Source organism: Pteropus vampyrus, unplaced genomic scaffold (genome assembly GCF_000151845.1).
Source record: "Pteropus vampyrus isolate Shadow unplaced genomic scaffold, Pvam_2.0 Scaffold394, whole genome shotgun sequence".
Lineage (NCBI taxonomy): Eukaryota > Metazoa > Chordata > Mammalia > Chiroptera > Pteropodidae > Pteropus > Pteropus vampyrus.
Window position 1 is genome coordinate 1,989,229 of NW_011889175.1, and position 10,769 is coordinate 1,999,997.

The window sequence follows — 10,769 nt, forward strand, 5'->3', positions numbered from 1 at the left end:
TTTTTCAATTTTCAGAACTTGGCTAAGATTAAAGAGTGACGCATCAAGGCAGAGGGATTAACTGCTAAACATCACAGCCAGGTGAGTTAATTACAATTACCATTTATTGAGTGCTTACTACTTAAAGGACATTCTGCTAAGTATTTTATAGCTATCATTTCAGTTAATCCTTACATCTCTCTATTCTAGGTCTTATAGTAGCTATTGTTGCCCAGCCTTTTTCTCCCTTTTTTCTTTGTAACAGTCCCTGCTGTACTGACCACAGGAATAGAAGTCAGGATATCCCTGGGACTCAGTGATTGTTTTGGAGGAAAGCATATGACCTAGTAGAGCCAATATTAGATTCCTTTGCCAGCAATTTTTTTCAAAACTGAGTTGACAGGGAAACTTTGATTTTGAGTTGGTAGGCCAAAAAGATGAAGGTTTTGAGCTTCCCGGAGCCTGATTCCTTACCAGAGAGGGGAAGTCTGCTGTAGTAGGAGAGGTGCTACTGACATGATGGTGTTCTCATTTCTGATTCCTGAGGTCTTTGGACCTGGCTCAATTTCTGAAGCCCTTTCTGGAATTCAGTAGTCTCCAATGATTACCCCCTTTTTGATTAAGCCAACCTCGTCAGATTTCTGTTGCTTGTATTAAAGAATGCTAATACGTGTGTTGTATCCTTGTTTTACAATGGGAAAAACTCAGGTAAAGTAACTTGCTCTAGGTTATACTCCCCATGGCAGATTTAGGCTTCAAACCCAGACCAACTGGCTGCAAAGGCATAGCTGTTAACCACTAACATGTCTCCAGAGCCATGTTATGTTCAAGGAACTGCATATAATGCACAGAGTGATTTGGAAGTGAGTGAGTAGAGGGATGTGCTGGTAGGTTTGGTCAGAGACCAAACAGACACAATGAGGAATGGCCTTGGAATGGTTTTCCTGACTCAGTAAATTAAATTCCCTAAATTCACTCACAACCTTCATACCTTAATATATCAGATATTTATATTTGCCCATACTATAAATAATACCTTGTGTCATACTTAAAAGAGCTTTCTCATAAATATCTTCCATGTTGCTAGTTTCTGGATCTCCACAACAAGTCTCCTACTGTTGTGACGATATTTGGATTGTTTTTGGCATTGATTTTTATAATAATGACGCTGAATACTTGACTCATACAGGAATAAACTAGATAAGATAGCACAGAAGTAATCATCTCAAGATTGCAAAGGGGAGCCAGTCTCCCACTTCTCATATCTGGGTACATCTGGGGAAGGGCCTCAGGGCAGGTATTATATCCCCAAGAGCATCTAGGACACCTCTATGCTCCATGTGAAGATAAGAAAGCACTTCTGAAGTTTGTAGGTGTAATGATGATGGTAATGCTTAGGCCTTCATAGCTACTAAACTAGTTCATTCTTACTCATCTGTTAAAAGTGCAAAAGAGCAAATGGCGGTCAGATTGCCACAGATTGTCCTACTTCAGCTAAATTGGTCTCCCTCTTAAATTTTCATAGGTTACTGTTAATATTCTTCATGTTACAACAGTTTGTATTTAATTATTTGGTGTTCTCCCCTCACCCTGCACTGTATTGTGAGTACTAGAATGGCTGGGAGCACATCTATTTTGCTAACTTTTTGTTTCTCTGATCATCACAGTGCTAGACACATAGTAGTTACTTAATAATAGTCTCATTAAGTGAGCAATAGAGTGGAGATTTGTTGATAGACAATGAAGACTGACTTATAAATGAAAAGATGCTCAATCTTGAAATCAGAATATTGCAAAAGAAAACAGTGAGATACTATTTCATACCCATTAGGCTGACAAAAATTCAGAAAGTTGGAAGGAGAAAAATGAGTTTTTATACACTGCTGTTGGAGGGTAAATTGGTATAATCATTTAGGGAGTAATTTGGCAATAACCAGTAAAATTGAAACTAAGCATACTTCATGATTCAGTATATATACCCTAGACTAGCTATGTACCCTCGACTAGAAATTCTCCCGTTGGACATGCACAAGGATGCTCACTGCAGCAGTGTTTGAAATAGTGAAAATATGGACACAACACAAATGTCTGTCAGTAAGTGAATGGGTTAATAAGTGGTGGCATATTCTTACTTCATATAATACAATACCTAAATAAAAGAACCAGAGCATCTGACAAAACAAAATATTCTAGCTCTGCCTGTTCTGCTGCTGTGCCAATGTGGCTGGAGAAAAATGGAGCCATGGTGACTGGTCCTACTTTAAATTTCTGACTGCTAACTTTAAGCATTTGTTCCCTAGTCCAGTCATTGTCCCAGTCTCCTAAGATACTATTTTATAACTTTTCTCAACCTCCAGCTGGTCCTCAGTCCTTTACCCTCGTCCTCCCTCAGCTGGTGACCTTGTTTCCTAGTTAACAGAAAAATAAAGATCAGAAGACAACGAACTACTCACCTACATGCATCTCGCCCACTAGCTCTTTCTTTCCTTATTGTTCCTGTTCTCTTATCTCAGACCAACTTCTCTGGTGTATTATATCCTGTCCTTAAACTAGGACTGCTTTCCTATAATTGTCCTCTTTCATGCATCTCTTTTTTTCTTGTCTACTGAATCCCATCAGCATAATAATGTATGTTTCCTCATGTTTATACATATATGTAAATATATGTATAAAGGTCACTGATGGACTCCATGTGGTTAAATCGTTTTTCAATCTTTTTACTTGATCTTTCAGCATTATTTGGTACCGTTGATCACTTCCTCACACTTGACATTTTTTCACTGGGCTTCCAGGTTATCACACTTACCTAGATTTCCACATACTTAATTGACAGCTACTTCTCTCAGGTTCTTTGTTTTGCCCTGCTCTAGAAATGGGAATTGTCCTAGGGCTGTCTTTGGACCTCTTTTCTTTTTAAAACTCCAGCCACCCTCATTGAGGCCCTCATCCTGTTTCATGGCTTTAAATATCCATTTACTTGTTGTAACTTCAAATTTTATATCTCCAGCCCAGAAGATTGTACTCTTACAACCAATTGCCTGGGTGACGTCTCCGCTTGGATGTCTACAAGATAACTCAAATTTAACATGTCCAAAGATAAACTAACCCATGATCTCACCTCCCAGCTCTATCACAAGTATATTCCTTCCTCAGTCTTCCCATCTGGGAAAAGGCAATCCCATCCAGTTGCTTAGGCCCCCAAACGGGAACCATTCTTGATTCTTTTCTTTCACACCCCACATCCAAGCTTCAGTAAGTCCTGTCTCCTGATTTGCAAGATATGTGAGGATGACCATTTCTTGTTGCCTCCACCACCCTAGCCCAAATCATCATCTATGGCCCAGATATTTCCAATAGCTGCCTAGTTGGTTTCCCCACTTCTACCCTTGCCTCTCTTCATATTTGCAGTTCAGCAGCCAGAATGACACTAAAAATCTAAGATGGTGTCACTCTTCTGCTCAAAGCCCTCTAATAGCTCTCCATTTCACTAGATAAAAGCTAAAATAAAAGCCCTGCATAGTATTACTGCCCATATTATATCTGACTCTCCACTTGTCTTCCTTCTTGATCACTCTGGGCCCACTGGCCTCCCTGCGGTAACAAATACGTGGCAGGCTTCCACCTCAGAGCCTTTACATTTGCTGTTCTCTCTTCCTGAAATGCCCCTTCCCTAGATATCACATGGTTTGGTCCCTCACCTCCTTCAGATCTTTGGTTCAGATTTTACCAGAGAGCCCTTCCTTGACCACCCTTTCAAAATAGCAGTCCTCTATGGCATACCCCATCTCCCTTCCCAGCTTTATTTTTTTTCCATAGTACCTACCACCACCTGACGTTCTAAATATTTTATTTATTATATGTCCTACTCTAGAAGGTAAGCTCCATGAGAGTAGGGATTGGTGGGAGTGGGGGGTAACTTTTATTGAAGCATAACATACATACAGAAAGGTATGCAAGAACAAGTGAACAGCTTGATGACTAAGGGCAGTAACTCAATGAATGGTTGAACTGGATATACATGTATTAACGTGCCTAATATTGAAAATAAAATTGCAGAAGGTTACACACAGTGTGATATGTTATAACATTTAAAAATCCATGATACCTATGATGTGGTTCCATAGTGTAGTGGTTAGCATGTCTGCTTTACATGCAAATGGTCCTGGGTTTGCGTCTCAGTGGAGCCATGGTCCATGGTCTACAGCCATGCCACCCTGAATAAGCCCAATGTCTGATCTCAGAAGCTAAGCAGGGTTGTACCTGGTTAGTACTTGGATGGGAGACCACCTAGGAAGACCAGGTGCTGTAGGCATAAAAACAACAACAACAACAAACGTGATACCTATTTTTTTTTTTAATTCATGAAGTAAAAGTAGGAAAGTATTAAAATATCGGCTTCAGAATGGTGGTTTCCTCAGGAACTAGAAGGGAGAGGGATACGAAGGCTTAAAGTGTCATTTAAAAAAAAAATATATATATATAGCATGATTAACATTTGTTAAAAGTGTGATGCAGAGGTGTGTCGGAAGCCAGCCGACCAAGTCAAACCGGGTACCTGAATGGGGGAGCGGGGACTGAGAAAAAAGAGAAGACAGACAGGGTGCAGGAGGGAGAACAGATCTCACAACTGTCTCTCCGAGTTTATTTCTTATCCTTCTTTTTATACATAATCTGTTCCTTTTGGTATCCCAAGATAACATAATTAAAGTAACATCCTGAAGATCAAGGTACAATCCACACTTCCTTTGACACTCCCTTTGACACTCCCTTTATCTATACTTAATCTTCTTCCTGGAATTCCACAGAACCAGCCTTTTCCTTTTTATGCAAGCAGGCCTCCCGAGATAAACCATGCACTCTTGAATTTGGGGAGCTTTAGCTCCCTACAGAGGTGTTTATTGTATATGCCTCTCTGAATGTTTAAAATCTTTTACAAAGTCGACCTCCTTGCTCTTATCTGGTCCTTCTTCCCACAAAGCCATCTGCTTGGTTCTCCTCAGGGTATGAGCCCGTCTGTCTTGTACATCTAGCATGCCTAAGGGATTCAGGGAAAGGAAAAATAGGCATTCATGCTCCCAAGGGGAGAAGCTGATCTAAGTCCAAGAAAGAAGAGAGAGGTCTTAGCACTGTCAGGATCAAGTAATGTCATTTCCACTCTAGAAATGCCATTTCAGGGACCAATTAAAAAGGGAGAGCAGGGAAGCAAAGGGCTTCCTGTAGATAAGAACCTAAGTGATTATTTGCGGGACTTAGTAGAAGGAGAGAATTTTTGCTAATAAATTTCAGTGAAAACCTTGTAATTTTGGGAAAACACTTTTTTGTACAAACACATTTTAATGGATAAAGGAACCAAGAAATTCTGACTTCAAATATATTTTATTGTGCTATATGATAAGTATTAGTTGTAATAACCAATGGGATTTTTGTTTTACTATGTGCATTATGAAACTAGCAATTACCAATTGTTCTTGAATTTTAATGCTCATTTTCAAAAGTTAAGACATGTCACAGGACTTTGGCTTGGAACTGCTGATAAAGCCTCAAAGGTGAAAACAAAATGTCATGTACCCCTATAGTCTAAGGGGTGCCACAGGACTCACTAGGAGGTGTGAGACTTGCACAGTCTTGCACTCCTGTGCCCCATTGACATGTAACCATGCAACAAGGGTCAGATCCAGAGGAGAAGGGCCTTATGGTCCTGGGGTGAGGCCTCTCCCTCCCTATGGGACTTGAGGACTCAGGCACCAAGAGGATGGCTGGAGATACTGTGGACATCCGAAGTCACTAGAGCTGGGTGTCTATCCTCAGCGAAACCACAGGCCCACTTCGGGGCTGCCTCCACCCTTGCTGTCTACCCCTGAAGAGTGTGTGCGGTGGTAAGGGGGTGGAAAGAAATTGACAGGAACAGATGCCCACAACTAACGAGATTTCTGAAGGGAGGAGCTGCTAGAGTAGCCCATAGCAGCTGAGCATGGAAGCCCAACAAGGCCCCGCGTTTGTGTTGTGCCTAGGAAAGATAGGACAACTCCATGTTTTTCTTTGATGCCAGAGATCACAAGACAGGATTTCAGTTGATCATGGATAGGGCAACTACATAATTGATCATCCAGAACCAGACTCCTAAGAATGAAGGGGTAGCTAACCAGATGGGAAGCTGAGGCTGTGCTCTAAAATCGGGACATATGTTTACCCTGTGCCTGGAGTTCCCGGAAGGGAGGAAGGAAGACACAGGGTGGCAGAAGCCTTAGGGCTGTCTCCCAGAGGCTGCCCAGCCAAACTAGGGGACGACCCACCAGGAGAGGGCTCAGAGGCGAGGACCGAAGTGGCCAAAGGAGAAACTACGCTGTCCCACTGTGAATGAACACACAGAACTGGGAGAAGATGCATGCAGCCCCCAGACAGCCGCTCATGTCCCTGTGAAGGGACCGCCCTGTCAGAACAGGCCACCGGCCCCAGGCTGAACAGGACTACCCCAGAGGACAGACACCTTCCTCCTCCTTCGCCCTCACCCGACCGACGCTCAGTGAAGCGGGCCGGGCATGCGGGCATCTAAAAATAAGCTATGAGTCTGGAGTTTTAAACTGGACTATACTAAATTTTAATAACCGTAAGTAAGCACAAAATTGCTTTTCCTCAGGTTAGGGGATCCTAAAGGGGGGCTGGACAGCGTGGCGGGACAGGCCTCTTAATGGTGGCACCACAGCAGTTGGAAAGATTTGTACCACCAAATTTAGAATTAGCAGTTAAGTCCCAGTTGTGCGCATTAAAGAGGTGTCAAAGGAAGGCCACCGCTTCCCCCAACATTTAATAACGCGGTCCGCCAAGCGCCGTACACAATCGCGCGAAAGGAGCCTCCTCTGAGTGCTCGGAACCTGGCGCGACTGGAGAATATATTGCCCGAAAGCCTTGGCGGGATGCACTTCCGCTTCCGGCCTGACCTCTTCCGCCCCCGACGCGGGCGCTGGGCGGTGTTTGCTCGGCTCGCTTCTTCTGCTTGGATGCTTGGTTCCAGTGTGTGCTCCGCGCTCGGTGTTCGCTTCCCTCTGCGAGGACGCTGTCTCTCCCCGGCGTCCTGCTGTCAGTGCGAGGCTATCGTCCAGCGGCCGCCAACTGCTGCTGGTGCCCCAAGGCCAGAACACCTCAGGCCAACTCCTCCCCTCTTCTTTCGCGCTTTGCCGGGTGGCTAGATACGGTTAGCTCCTATCACGTGACCTACTGGACAAAATTGGGATAAATTGAAGCGTATGAGATTATCTAGGTAAGTGGAGAAACTCCAGGTAATCATAGCTCTTCTCTCTGAAAAAGTGTGGCTTTTTCTGAGAAATACAGTATAAGTTTCTACTCCCCCAAAACAAGGTCGTAAAAACAGTGACACCATCTCTTCCTCTCCTCCCTTCTGCTCCCTTCCTTGGGACTGGAAAGGGCCTGTGCGGGCAGGCTGGAGGGAGGATAATGAACCATTACTGGGTTACGCTCCCAGTAATGGTGGTCCAAGTGATTAGCACCAGCTCTTCCATAGAAATAACTTAAGCTGGATGAAATGTTGAAAAAAGAAAAACATTTCAAAGAGCTAACAGAAGAATGAAGAATTAGGGATCAAAGTCTTGGAGAAGTGGGAGACAGTTCATAATCCCTGCACTCAAAGCTGCCTTTGCCTAAAGGCATTTGCTGAAGGAAAGACACCTGTGATACCCAGGTGTAAGGTTGGTGGACTTGCAGTATGAGGGGTACAAGTAAAAAAGTGCTGAAAGCTGGGAGGCTTACTAATCACCCCACATTTGAACTGGGACCCCAAATGAAGACACCCTCAAGAAAATGTTGAACTGGGAGGAACAAGCCCTGGCATTGCCATGTCTCCCAAATTCAGTTTTTCTTGGCAGAATAGAGAACCTGAGCCTTCAGAATCTACAGCATTGACCAAACTAGTGTTTGGCCCAGGTGCCTGACAAAAGTAAATGAAAATGATCCTTAGAGAAAGGTATTATTTCAGACATCAAAGTATTCACACACACACACACACACACACACACACCCTATTTCTTAGTAACTTCTAGCACATTCTCAAAGGTGACCAGATAGACAAGGAAACAACATGAAAGAGAACATGCAGAAATAACAGACAATAAACAGAGACACAAATACTTCAGATACTGAAAGTATCAGAGAAAAAGTATAATGTAGCAATTCATAGTATTTTTAAAGGAATTTAAAAGACAAATTTGAAAATATCTGCAAAAACAAGAAAGCTTGAAAACTTGACATAGCAGATTACCAAATAGAACAATTTTTAAAATAGCCAATTAAACTGTGTTTAACAGCAAATAAACAAAATTAACGAACTGGTATAAAGGTGAGAAGAAATTGTTCAGAAACTAATGGGCGGAGACAATGAGATGGAAAGTACAAAAGGCAAAGTAAAACACATTAATCTGTTGAGTAAGAGAGCCCAACATAAATTTAATCAGATTCCCAGAAAGAAAATAAAGGAAAAGCTATAAGAAATATTTTAAGACTTAATGGCCAAGAGTTTTCCAGAACTGATGAAAGCCATTCTAAACTACAGATTCAAGAAGCCCAAACTCAAAGAGGATAAATGAAAATAAGTCCATAACTAGATAAATCATGGTGAAACAGTAGAACATAAAAAGTAAATAAAATCTTAAAAGCAATTAGGGAAAAAAATCCATTAACTTCAAAGAAGTAACATCTGACTTCTTAGCATCAATGGAAGCCATGCGAATAAGGGATGAAATTATTGTACTTAAAGAAAATATCTGCTTACATAGAACTCTTTATATAGTAAACATTTTTCAGGGATGGGGACACAAGTCTCTTTTATACAACTAAAACTGTAATTTCATCATGAGCAGACCCTAACTAAAGGAAATTCTAAAGGCTCTATTTCATATAAAATGATCCCAGAAAGATAGAGACACAAGAAAATACAGCTCAAAGAAAGTGGCAAACTGTATAAATTAAATAATTAACTGTATAAAACAACATTATTTGTAAGTGTAAACATACAGAATTAAAAACCAAGACAGTGATACTTACATTTGTAAGTGTAAACATACAGAATTAAAAACCAAGACAGTGATACTTACATTTCTAGCTATAAAAGTAGCTTGTCATAAACTAACACTCCTGCTAGAAATAGCTAGAAAAGCTGGATAAAATGCAAATTTATTTGAAGGCATTGAAGAGCTGCCAAGACAGCCGGGAATTGAGGAATCAAGATGCCAGAGAGAAGGGAAGCTCATTGCGATAAGCCCAACATTCTGGGTGCCTCCTTTCCTAGAGAGGCAGTTGACCATACCCTAGGGACATTGCTGTACAATGATTGAAAAACAAAGGAAGCATTAAAAGCAGCTAAAGAAAAAAGACATTATACCTTCAGAGCGTAAACACTGGAAGAATGGTAAAAATAAAGCAATGTATAGTCAATCTATCTTGATAACTTTGTAAAGAGACAGGTGGTTACTAGACTTATTGTGGTGATCACATCATAAAGTATATGTCAAATCACTATGTTGCACACCTTAAACTAACATATTGTATGTCAACTATAATAAAAAAATAAACCCCACCGGAGTTATCTAAGCTAATGGATAGAATAGAATAAAAAGTTGTAATTCAGAGGATGAGCAAGAACATGTGAGGGGCCCCCTCAAGACCCATAATTGCTGCCAGATTTGAGAGAGCTGACCTGGAGACTTCCCATCCAGCTGAGGAGTTACAGTGGGTATTTTGACTCTATTTGAGGGGTCAGTGGAAAGGTTACCCTGGTTTAAACCAAAGGGTAATGAGTCCCATGCCAGCTCTGGGCTCAGAAAAATCCCAAGATTCCACAGGCACAGACACTGCCTCACCATCCCCAATCTGACCTAGAAGGACCTCTGCAGCTTCTGGAAAGGGGTGGGTGTGATCTGCCACACCTCTGCCCCCAAATAGTCCCTGTACTAACAAGGGTTTGAGTGAGCAGCAAAGGGGCAGGAGCCCAGCAAGGAAATGACCAAAGGCAGGGAGAGAAAAGGGACACTCATTCGCCTCTCCTCTTAGTGTGTGACACTCCCCAGAGGTTGCCAGGTCAGTGGCATTTCCCCGTGCGGGGGTCCAACTCTGGGGTGGGGGTAACTCCACTGACCCAAAGACCCAGTAACACATCAGAACAACAATGGCAAGCCTGCCAAAAAGATTGGGGCCTGAGGCCTTTTTGTGGGACAAAATAGCATACGTATTGGATCTTTATGGATCACCTCTCCTTCCAGGACCAGCAGGATTCTTCACACCCTTCTCTACCCGCTAAGTCCCCGCCCTACCACTGAGGTCCTAAGGTGTCAGTAGGGAACCAGATGTCCCATGGGCATGTAAGGAAGTGGTGACCTATGTGTCCTCCATGCTGATGAGTCAGCAGCTAGAGACCTGGGTGCTGGTGGTGGGGTGGAGGAGGAGAGTAAAAAGCGAAAGGTGGAGAAAAAGGGTCAGAGAGAGGGGTCCAAGAGGAGAGCAGAAAGGGATGGGAAAAAGAGGGATTGGAGCCAGAAAAACACCCCCAGGGGGCCCTTCCTGGGAGCTCAAGGGTGCTCAGTTGATGGAGATCCTGCACAAGTTACAGGAACCTTTTCTTGCATGTACATCCACTCCCACCACCAGCCAGTCTGAATCACCTGTCAGGAAAGAACATTCTTGGTCCTTTTCCACTTTCAGTTTATTTTCTAATTTCACCACACAAACACTTTTCGGGGAAGGTGATTAAGGGACCCCCCCACCACCATTTTCCAACCCATCTG

The 10,769-nt window shown here is 42.6% G+C and overlaps 1 protein-coding gene and 1 pseudogene across 4 annotated transcripts in view; both read left to right on the top strand.

Annotated features, from left to right (window-relative positions):
• The window catches only part of CDH3 (cadherin 3), a 96,174-nt gene that overhangs the window by 1,653 nt on the left and 83,752 nt on the right, over nt 1–10,769 (top strand). For 3 of the 4 annotated variants that reach the window (XM_023523476.1, XM_011380554.2, XM_023523478.1), the window contains exon 1: nt 6,915–7,237. The gene's annotated coding sequence lies outside the window, so the exon portion shown is untranslated. Of the gene's footprint in view, nt 1–15; nt 82–6,914; nt 7,238–10,769 lie in introns of those variants that run through there. The other variant, XM_023523477.1, reaches the window with a different exon arrangement.
• LOC111731756 lies at nt 4,176–4,291 on the top strand (annotated as a pseudogene).